The sequence below is a fragment of the Felis catus genome, chromosome B4, assembly GCF_018350175.1.
Source record: "Felis catus isolate Fca126 chromosome B4, F.catus_Fca126_mat1.0, whole genome shotgun sequence".
In the NCBI taxonomy this organism is placed as follows: domain Eukaryota; kingdom Metazoa; phylum Chordata; class Mammalia; order Carnivora; family Felidae; genus Felis; species Felis catus.
In genome coordinates, this window is record NC_058374.1 from 113567861 (window position 1) to 113579915 (window position 12055).

Genomic DNA, 12055 nt, shown 5'->3' on the forward strand with positions numbered 1-12055 from the left:
TTTTGTAGTGAGTACTGGAAGCATGAATTAACTTAAGCAAAGAAGAAGAAGATGAAGACAAAGACGAAGACGAAGAGGAGGAGGAGGAGGAGGAGGAGGAGGAAGAAGAAGAAGAAGAAGAAGAAGAAGAAGAAGAAGAAGAAGAAGAAGAAGAAGAAGAAGAAAGAAAAAGAAAAAGAAAGAAAAAGGAAAGAGAAAGAAAGAAAGAAAGAAAGAAAGAAAGAAAGAAAGAAAGAAAGAAAGAAAGAAAAGAAAGAAAGGAAGAAAGAAAAAGAAAGAAAGAAAAGGAAAGAGAAAAAGGCAGTGTATTTCCTGGACTATCTTGCAGACTCAAGGGTAGGATGGTGGCCAGACCTGTGGAAGGATGAGAATCAAGAACAGAAAAGCTTCTAGGAGTGTCACAAGATTTTTCCTGTTTCTCAAATTATCCTTGGTGCTTGGCTGTGACCTTATTCTTTTTCTCTCTGCTTCCCAACTCACGTGGTCATCAGTGGCTTACAACCCAATTTGTTAAAATTCTGGTCACAAAAGGCAATTAAAATTCCTTCAGTTCAAATTTCAAGTTCCTGGAGAAGGAGCTTTGACTGTCCAGATTGAGTCAGGTGATAACTCCTGCTCCAATCAACAGTGTGCTGCTATGTGATTATGTCTAACTCATACTCCACCATCTCCTCTATGGTTGTGCACCACACAGAACCAAGGTGGCCGTTGGAAGCCCTTCTGTTACCATGGGGAGTGATAATTTCCAGAATTTTAGGCAGAGACTGTGGTGGACATCTATCTAAAGAATCATGCACTTGAGATATCAAATATTCAAGAAAGAATTCTTGCTAGTTGCTCTCAACACATTCTCCGATGTTGGTCTCTAGTGTTGTGAGATCGTTTTAGTGTATCTGGGTCAGACTGTCAGGTTTTCTGATCAGAAGCTACACTTGATCCTGTTATCTATATATAGTATTTCAGGTTCTAGGGAATTAACATTAAGCTAACTCATAGGAGACAGTTTAAAAATATATAATCAAATAAAATAAAACTTTAGCCCCGATTTAATACAATGACAAATAGGCCTGAATCAAAGATCGTGACTGATCCTGCATGTAAGACTTCCCAAGAGACTAAGTTATAGATCAACTGCTTGATAAAAAAAAAAAAAAAAAAAAAGTCACATCAGGTAATCATTAACAGGTGAATTGTCCTCTCTCTAAGAAAAGGACATTTCTATCTAAATAGGTAGGGCAGACCTCTCCGTCCACACAAGGGAGCAGTGTCCACTACGTAGTGTAGTATAAACTAAACACTCTTGTTCTTCTCCCATTTGTATGCAGTCTGCCTCCTCTGAGTAGCAATTGCTTTCGTTACATTCCAGACCTAAGGGTGCCATTGTGATCCTATTGGAGTATTTCCTAGGCTTCCACAATAAAATATTTGCAAATATCTCTTGACAGGTATCCTTTTTCAGAGGGATGCTTTCATCTTCTTTATTCTGATTTTTACCAGTTTTACATCAGAGTGACCTTTTGTGTATATGTGTGTGTGACAAGAAATATAGCTTGATTACCATCAAGAACATTCTGTAAACAAAGACCTAAATAAGAGATGTAGTCAAGAATCAGGAAGTGGGTGGGATCAGAACCCAAGTGTGAGTATAAGAGTAAGCGGAGATGGCCCAGGAAGTCTGCCACAAATTTTGCTGGTGTAAGAATCATGCAATGTGCAAATTGGTATGTCTGGAGATGTCAGGCTAGATAAAAATACAAGATCAAGATGTACCTAGGTAAATACAGCATAGTGCAGGATGGCCAAGAACCCATCAGTTGAAATTATGGGGAAGCAATCATATGCCACCTACCAAAATAGTTGCATTTGGTTGTATGAATGATGTACTGCCTAGAGGGCACTTCACATGTTAGTCATAATATATTTGTATACTGATTACAAATTTATGGCAGATAATAACTTATGTTGAGGATGGGGTGTCTTTTTCAAATTCACGTCAAGTTGATAGGCTCGAATGGTACCAATTGCCATTTTTGTATAGGTAGAATGCAAATGCTACTAGAGATTATAAAGGAAACCCAGTTATCTTAACCTCCGATCAATGTTAACAACTCCGTTTGTCAAGAGTGGACAACGTAGGGGTGCCTGAGTGACTCAGTTGGTTAAGTGTCCGACTTTGGTTCAGGTCATGATCTCACATGATCTCACAGTTCATGAGCTTGAGCCCCACATCAGGCTCTCCGCTCTCAGCACAGAGCCTGCTTAGGGTCATCTGTCCCTCTCTCTCTGCCCCTTCCTCCCTCCCAAAAAAATCAACAACAACAACAAAAAAGAAAGACAGCTTGGGGTGAGGACACCCTGCTCTAATGCGGCCACTGTCAGTAACTCATGCCCCCTCCCCTGGTTCTAAAAAAAAAAAAAAAAAAGTATGGACAATATATTATGTGCTAGGCATGAAATCAGACATTTCATATTTTGTCTGCAATCAATGCAGACCACCAAGTTTTCCACCTAACTATAGTAACCAGCACTTGATGGCTTACAATTTTGGTTAAACAGATTCTTAACCTACAATCTGATTCATAATAGCTAAAATTTCTATTCTCACAATTAAAAAAATATTTCTGTCTTAGAATTTTATTCATAATTCTAAAGAACCCCCCAGTTTCCACCCCCACATCTGCCTCTCCCTATCGTTGATGTAAATTGTGAGTTTTTAGAACTTCTTTGAATTACCTCAAAATATGTGATATGTGTGGTAGAGAGAGACCAAAGAGAGAAAGAGATCACAAGAAAGCAAGCTTTAGTAATTGAGCTCGAGATGTTGAGAATAGAAGGCAGAGGATGCCTCTATTAACCGTGCTTGAACAGCATGGTTCCTATCATCCCTATTGTGGGAGAGACTGACCAATGGTTTATTTTATTTTATAATTTGAAAGCCAAACTAAAGGTGAAAGAAAACTCCTGTCTTGCCAATAATTCCAGGCTTGGAGATGCACATGTTCCCGTGGGAGGCACGCAGCAGGTGTGAGAGCAGGGCTATTGCTGTTGGCTGTTGATTACTCTCTGTGTAATTTGAAAAGCTTTCTATTCCCACAGCTTTATGCAATATATCAACAGTAATAGATTCATAATCATTATCCAGCCTACTAGAGGTTTGGCCACTGTGACAGATGTCTTCTCAGTTTCATATTGTGAGCTTTCATTTATTTACCCCTCTCTCTGAAAAAGATCTTACATAAAACCCTAGCATCAATGTATGTGATATGATGTTTATATTCAATAGTGACATTAGTTACCAATCTCTAATTTCCAGTGAGTAATTAATTATTAATTAACCATGATGAGCCAAACACACCAGCACTGATTCAGTATAGTTTATCCTTATTAGAGTTTGTGGCAAAGATTACTAGATGATAAAAAAAAACTCTCAGATATGCTTTTGTTTTTAATATTCGCAATGATCTGTATTTGGGCTAAATATTTAAAGGCATTATTTTCTTTAAGAATATCAGAAATATTTGTCTTAGTTATTTTTGTGTTTCTTAGATTTTTGTCTTAGAAATATTCCATCGCTGTGGAAATGTAGAGTAATCCTCAAACATCTCCACCAGGTCCAGCAGTAACCCCAAGACAGAAAATGTCCAAACCACCTAAATCGACATCTCTTTGCAAGAAAAATTGCATCCATTCTCAACACTATTTTTTCTCTTTCTTAACTCTTACCCAGTGGACTTGTGGTGAATATATAAGAAAGGAACAAATTTATTTCCCTCTATTTATTGTTTAGTTTCTTAACAAATCTTGAGTTTATATATTTACATTAAAAATTCACAACACCAATTGGACTTGAGAAAGTACTTTCAGGGTTCTGGTATTACTTGCATCATTGTGATTCCTTTAACTTTGAACAAAAATTATTGTTATTTTTTTTAAGTATTAACCACCTGGTTTACTTTATCTGATTGCTGCCTCTGTTTTCATTTCCACTGAATTTTAAAATACATTATACTAATTATTTCTTTTAAACAATTTTGAGAATCTTAGAAACAGTCATGAATAGTAATAATGAGTTATATACCTTACGGAGAGAGTGAGAGAGAAAAAAATGCTAGTTCTAAGCAGAAAGCAAGTCCTCTGCATATAAAAATTCTTTTGGTCTTTTTAGTTTATCATCAGATCACCCAGAAAGCACAGGTTAAAAGCTTTAAAAAAAATCCGTCTCTCTCAGTTGAGTCTGAATGCTTTTTGAAGAGCTTACAACATTTCTTCTCCATTTGCATGTTTTCTTATTGCTCTGACAGTAAGTGGGAGGCCAGCTGGAAAGAACTGTGAAAAATATATGCTTGGTATGGATGAGTCTGAGATTTCCATAAGCAGTTCCATTTTCTAGCATCTGAGATCAATTTCTTATAATGACATTGAATAAAAACCTGTTAATGCATCACTTGTAAGCTCTGAAGCTGCTTATTCTACAAAGTGTATCTCCCATTGACTTTCATTTATCCTTTACCTCATTAGGAAGTGTATTTAGTTGTATTAAAATTAATTTACTGAATGACATTAAGAAATATGCCTAAATATTAAGATTGCCTTTTTGGTTCTTCCAATCCATAGGCATGAAATATCTGAGCATTTGTTTGTGTCATCTTCAATTCTTGTATCAGTATTTTACAGTTTCCAGAGTACAGGTATTTCACCTCCTTGGTTAAGTTTACTCATAATTTTTTTTATTATTTTTGATATAATTGTAAATGGGATTGTTTTCTTAGTTTCTCTTTCTGCTACTTCATTATTGGTATATAGAAATGCAACAGATTTGTGCATATTCATTTTGTATACTGCAATTTTACTGAATTTATTTATCACTTCTAGTAGTTTTTTGGTGAAGTCTTTAGGGCTTTGTTACAATATACCTAGTACCCAAAGTGATCTACAGATTGAATGCAATTTCTGTCAAAATACCAACATTTTTTACAGAACTAGAACAAATAATCCTAAAATATATGGAACCACAAATTATCTGAACAGTCCAAACAATTTTGAGAAAGAAGAGCAAAGCTAGAGGTATCACAATCCTGGATTTCAACATATACTACAAAACTGTAGTAATCAAAATGGTATGGTGCTGGCACAAAAAACTGACACATGGATCAGTGAAACAGAATAGAGAGTCCAGAAATAAATTCATATAGTCAATTAATCTATGGCAAAGAAAGCAAGAATATACAATGGGTAAAAGACAGTCTCTTCAACAAATGGTACTGAGAAAACCAGATATAAGCAAAAGAATAAAACTGGATCACTTTCTTATACCATACACAAAAATAAACTCAAAATGGATTAAAGACCTAAATATGAAATATGAAACCATAAAAATCCTAAAAGAAAAGATAGGCAGTAATTTCTTTGATATTTAGGCATAGAAAATTTTTTCTAGGTATATCTCCTGAGGCAAGGAAAACAAAAGCAAAATTAACTATTGGGGTTAATAAAAAAACTTTTGCACAGCAAAAGAAACTATCAACAAAAGTAAAAGAAAACCAACTGAATGGGAGAAGACGTTTGCAAATGACATATCCAATAAGGGGTTAATTTATCCAAAATATATAAACAACTTCTACAGCTCAACACCAAAAAAAAAAAAAACAAATAATCCAATTGAAAAATGGGCAAAAGACATGAACAGATATTTCTCCAAAGAAGAAATACAAATGACCAACAGACACATGAAAAGATATTCAACACTCATCATCAGGGAAATGCAAATCAAAACCACAATGAGATATCACCTTATACTTGTCAGAATGGCTAAAACCAAAAGCTCAAGAAATAACAGGTGTTTGTGATGATGTAGAGAAAAAGGAACCCTTGTGCACTGTTGGTGGGAATGCAAATTATGCGGACACTGTGGGGAACAGTATGGAGGTTCCTCAAAAAACTAAAAATAGAGCTACCCTATGATCCAGTAATTGCATTACTGAGTATTTATCCAAAGAATACAAAAATACTAATTCAAAGGGATAGATGCACCCCTATGTTTATTGCAGCATTATTTACAGTAGTAAAATTACAGAAGCAGCCCAAGTGTCCATCAATAGATGCATGGATATAGAAGATGTGGTATGTGTTTGTGTGGATGTGTGTGTGTGTGTGCGTGTGTGTGTGTGTGTGTGTGCACGCGTGTGTGTATACTGGAATATTATTCAGCCATAATGAAAGAATGAAACCTTGACATTTGCAACAGCATGGATGGATCTAGAGAGTATAATGCTAAGCAAAATAAGCAGAGAAAGACAAATATGTGCTATCACTCATATGTTGAATTTAAGAAACAAAGCAAATGAACAACAACAAAAAAAAGAGAGAGAAACCAAAAAACAGACGATAGAGAACAAACAGGTGGTTACCAGAGGTGAAGTGAGGGGGGGAGATGAGAGAAAGAGGTGAAGGGGATTAAGTATTTATCTTGATGAGCACTGAGTAATATATGGAATTGTTGAATTGCTATATAGAACACCTGAACGAATACAATAGTGTATGTTACCTATACTGGAATTAAAATTAAAATAAATAAAAAACATGCAAAACAAACTGGTAGTTGCCAGAGGGGAGGTGGGTGAGAGGGTGGATTAAATAGATAAAGGGGATTAAGAGTACACTTATCTTGATAAGCACTGAGTAGTGGATAGAATTGTTGAACATTGTATTGTACACCTAAAACTAATACAACGTATGTTATTATACTTCAATAAAAGAGAGAGAGAGAGAAGATCACCTTTGTGTATATATCAAAGGTCCCGGGGGGGCGCCTGGGTGGCGCAGTTGGTTAAGCGTCCGACTTCAGCCAGGTCACGATCTCGCGGTCCGTGAGTTCGAGCCCCGCGTCGGGCTCTGGGCTGATGGCTCAGAACCTGGAGCCTGTTTCTGATTCTGTGTCTCCCTCTCTCTCTGCCCCTCCCCCGTTCATGCTCTGTCTCTCTCTGTCCCAAAAATAAATAAATGTTGAAAAAAAAAAAGGTCCTGGTCTAATCGGAAATCCCGTGGCAGCTTTCAATTAAAAGAGTAGAAACATGCAGGGTATACAGATGATACAGAAAAGCATTTTCCATCAACATATCAAAGGTCGTTTGCCTAGTGGTTGGTTAACGCTGTGGACTCTGGCAATAAGACCTATTAGTTGTAAATACCAGATCTTTCATTTAAATCCCATGTGGGCAATATACTTAATATTTCTATACATTGATTCCTTCATCTATCAAATGGGTATAACAATTGTACCTAGATTATTGTGAGGGTTTAGTGTGAATTTATTGACAGTATGTACTAAGGTGTATTAGCTACTATATAAGATTCATAGCATCTCATAAAAGTCAGACTTAATCCACTAGTGTCTGAGATTAACTCCACTTCTCAGACCTAGGGGTTGATTTTTTTTTTCCTTTGAAAGAATGCTCCAACAATAAAACTGTGCAAAAAAAAAAAAAAAAATGGAACACATTCAGAGCTCCATCACCAAAAGGCTTCAATGAAATCTGAATGGACTTTTGTCATGGATAATGAAGAGATAAACCCCACAGCAGATCAGCCATTTCTTGGATGACCGGAGAACCCTTCTAACTGGAAGATGTGATGATTTTCCCTGGGTTTTGAGGTTGTTAGAGGGGAAAGTCAGAGGACTCAGAGGATAAATTGGCACATAGGGGAAATTGTTTGATAACAAATCCTTAAAAAAGATTTCCAATGGTAATGTTTTGTTTTTTTTTTCTACTGGGATTCCTAGCCAAAAAGGACTTGGCTCTGTGACAGCAGGTTTAGAAATGTATTTAGTTAAGATTTATAGTTTTACCATGTTTGTTAAAAATCTAGCCACTGTGCCCCATTGGCTGGCTGGAAGGGTGGTCAGATTCTGTTCATAACCTGAAAGAAATTAATCTCCATCCACAACTCATCAGAGTGGACAGAGAGTCAATCTTTAGTTGGATGCCTGTAGTCCCATAATCTCCTTCTCTTTTTCCTTTTCTACTTTTCTTCAGAGTCCAGACTCCATCATGCTTCAGTACTTTTTGATTAAAGTTCCATGCTGAAAGGAATATGTTACATCTGTACCCTCTTCAGAAAGGATCGGCTACAAAACAGACAAAATCATCGAATACCTCTTTTAGCAAAATCCTAATCCTTGAGGATGATTTAAAAAACAAATAAATAAATGAAAGCTTTCCATTGCAACAGTGAAAATGCAAGAAGCATAGGCAAGAAAGAACCACGTCCTGCCACAATTTGAGAGAATTAGGAGAGCTTCTCTAAAATCATGTTTGACCCAGTATTTCATGATTCTGTAATTACTTTCAACTATATAGAAAAATGCAGCCTTACTTCTGCTGAAGGCAGGACCGAATAAAGCAAGACACAGTTTGCCTAAAAATCAGTTGGTAAAAAAGGGTATTCCAGTGAATTTTAAGGAGACTTTTGGGTGTCCTAAGTTTGAATAATAAAGGAATAGTGGTAAAAAGGAAAAAAAAGAGTGGGAAAGGAAAACAAAGACAAAGGGAAACTTAAATAAAATCTATGGCCTGAGTAAACAGAGTGCAAGTAACTCAAAAGTGCAAGTAACTAACTTTGCTATATTTTAATGCAATTTCTATGTTTTACATGCATTAGGTATGCTGTTTGGCACTATTTGTTTTTCTCTAAATTGTATGTCAGTGATTTAAAAAAAGGAAAGAAACCTCTTTAGTTTTTTTCCATTTTAAATTAAATAATTCAGTGTAATGCTTCAAAAAGTGAAATCTAATCTCACATGACCTCTAAGGTCTTTTTGATCTCTGCTCTTCAAGATGCTAGGAGTCTATGACATGCTAAACACGCAACCCAAATCTGCCATGACCAAGTCGATTTCAGATTTCCATTGTTACCAAGCTTGTGGACTAGATGGATACGGACTTGGTAGAGTGGTTTATAATTTATCTGGTTGTCTTTCTGTGCTTAATCCATCTGTGGGAGTGACAGTTTGACATAATCACTAGCTTCAAATAAGTAATTCCATTCACTATCAGTTTTTAATTTTATTTCCTCATTCCTTTATTGATGCAGTAAAATGCTGGTTAATCTGCAGAGCCCAGGCAAGCCTGGTGTTGTCAGTATTAATTTCACACTACTGCATCTTCATGTTTGGTCTTATACAGTAATTAAAGGAAATCATTATAAAGTTGAAATTAAGCTGGGTGTATAATCTTTGGTTTTAGTTTGCATGAGACCAATAGATGATTCATACCAGTCTTTATTATTTTCTTCACATAGCCAAGATTTTCTTTCTCTGGTAGAATATCTAGTCAGGTGCATTTCTTTGTCAATGTCACTTTTATTTTATAGTATGCAACCTTCCCCCAAATACCTATCCATTACGCAGATGGGAGTTATTGTTTTAACTCTGCTAAGATTTAAATTTTCTAAGAGCAGTGGTTCTCAAAGTATGGCACCCAAAGGAGTAGCATTAAACTCACATGGGGTCTTAGTCTGTTCAGGCTGCTCTAACAGAATGCCATAGACTGGTGGCATATCAACAACAGAAAGTTTATTTATCTGGTAGCAGATGACTGAGGTTATGGTGCTAGGTCCGGGTGCAAAATGATCAGTTGAGGACCCTCTTCCAGCTTTCAGACTAATGATCTCTCATTGCATTCTCCCAAGTTGGAAAGAGGGTTAGGGAACACTCTGGGGTCTTTTTCATAGGGGTCCTAATCCCATTCATGAGGGCCCCACCCTGTGACTTAATTACCTCCCACAGGTTCCACGTCCTCATACCGTCACTTTAGGATAGTAACATGAATTTTAGGGGGACACACAAACATTCAGTCCGTAAACACGAGGTCTTGCTAAAATGTAAATTCTGTCAAATCAGAAACCCTGGAGACAGGGCCCAGCAATCTGTTTTAACAAGCCTCCTAAGTGATTCTAATGTATGCTAAAATTTGAGAACCACTGAGTTTGACTATTTATTTACTTATTTAGAGTTAGAATTTTTAAAGAATTTCACTCACTGTATCTACTTTGCCATCATGACAGCCTGTGGAGTGGCACCATTAACCCCATTTTATAAATGAAGGAAGAGGGGCTTAGAAAACTTCAAAGAGTTGCTTAAATTCACACAACTGGTAAATTGTAAGACTTGGATTTAAACCTGAAATTTCATAATGTTTTTTCTGCCACATTTATGGATTTCAAAACTATCTCAAAGGAAATATCCGGTGGATGCCCAGTATATAAGTGAGATAACATCAGATCATTCTTTTATTGAAATGAAGTTATATGGGAGTATAACTTTCATAAAATCACATCCACTTAGTCCACATCCCTTTTCCCCATACACACACACCGTCACCTCTTCACATAGCGGACACTCGGCTGTCTGTTGGTAGATTCTTCAAACGATAATACACAGGCTCCACTTTAGATTCTCTCCTTATTGGTAAATGCCTTGAATGTCATGATAAGTAATTAGAACTTCAGTGTTACAAATCGGTGAGTCTGCCCTTCAGTGCCATGGATGGATACTCAGTTGTGGAGGGACACCTGGAATTTTGCAAGAGGTCCACCCATCTAGAAGCATGGGAAGCAGTGACTTTAGACAGGATGAATATCTTTCAATATGTAACACAAATATTCAGATGCCTAGAGATTAATAAAATACCAGTTTATCTCAGGGTACACTAGATTCAGAGTAATTTTATGCCATCATGGATTTCCTCAAGCAACAGATTCCAAAAGTTCAACTACCAGCACATAGGCATTTGCAGAGTTTATTGATGTTATAAGGGAAATTTGGACTCAAAGTTTGGCATTTCTTGCCATTTATGCTTCTTGGTCTATACCACCTGTCTTCATTCAAATTCAGGGCTTAATTTACCTTGACTATCAAAATAACTTGGGTGACCATGTAATTTATCATCTAAACTAGGATACTTTTGAGAGTGAAAGAGGGCACTATTAATAATTACACTGGGATAGCTGCCATAAACCAGGGCAGTCCTAAGCAAACAGAGAAGTATGGTGATCCCAGCAAAAACCACTTCCTTCCCACCTCTGGCCTCTGTCTTTTGCTACCCAATGTACATACGGTTTGCATGGTTAATACATAATCCTGGTCATGTCACTCCCTTGCTCAAAGGTCTCCTCATTCCCTGACACAAGACAATTTAGGTTATTTACACTGACATTTAAGATCCTACAGGATGTCACGATTTTCATTTTAGTCACTTTCTCTAGTCAAGACTGGTTACATAATTTTTGAGGGCCAGTGAAAAATGGAAATCTAGGATCCCTTGTCCAAAACTAATTACAGATTTCAAAATGGCAACCACAAGGTAATAAGCCAAGGGTAGGGCCCTGTGTAGCTATACAAGTCATATGACCAGGGAATCTGACCTGGCCTCCAACTAAACCAGCCCATCTGCCAGCCTCTCACACATTTGGCACTCTCCTCCCTCTCTCAGGTCCTCCTTGGAATGCCTCATTCCTCGTTTCTGTCCTTTGAAACTCAATTTGTACTTTGAAGTCTGGCTTGGAAACTGTTTCTTCCCCCATAAAGTCTGTCTTAATTTCACTCATTTCTTCTTCCTTAAAACCCCCAATTCTGTTTTATCTGCCTACTTCTCTTGGGTCATATTGTATTACTTTGATCATCTTCTTCTGTTACCTTAATCATCCGCACCACCTAGTTTCCAATTCAGTTTAGTTATAGAAACATAGTAAGAATTCCAAGAATGCTTGCTGAATGAATGCACTGGCAAATTTTTAATTTCACTTAATTTCCAAATATGCAGATTATTATTATTTTCTGACAATAATCCCAATTTCATTATACATTCTTTAATATTGCCCAAGTATATATTGGTTTATCTTCATTTGGAGGAAATTCTTTGATTTTTACTTCAATGTATACATATACTACCTAAAATTTCCTTTCATCTTGTACAGTGTGGAAAAGGAAAATGCTACTCACTAGGCACATATCAAGTGCCAAATAATGTAATAGAAACTTTTACAAAATATATCTAAT

General features: G+C 36.6%; 1 long non-coding RNA gene across 1 annotated transcript in view; it reads left to right on the plus strand.

Annotated features, from left to right (window-relative positions):
- Positions 1–240: 240 nt before the first annotated feature.
- The window catches only part of LOC109501712, a 76693-nt gene continuing 64878 nt past the window's right edge, over positions 241–12055 (plus strand). Inside the window, exon 1 of the long non-coding RNA XR_006600960.1 lies at positions 241–4688. This is a non-coding gene — a long non-coding RNA (uncharacterized LOC109501712). The remainder of the gene's footprint in view (positions 4689–12055) is intronic.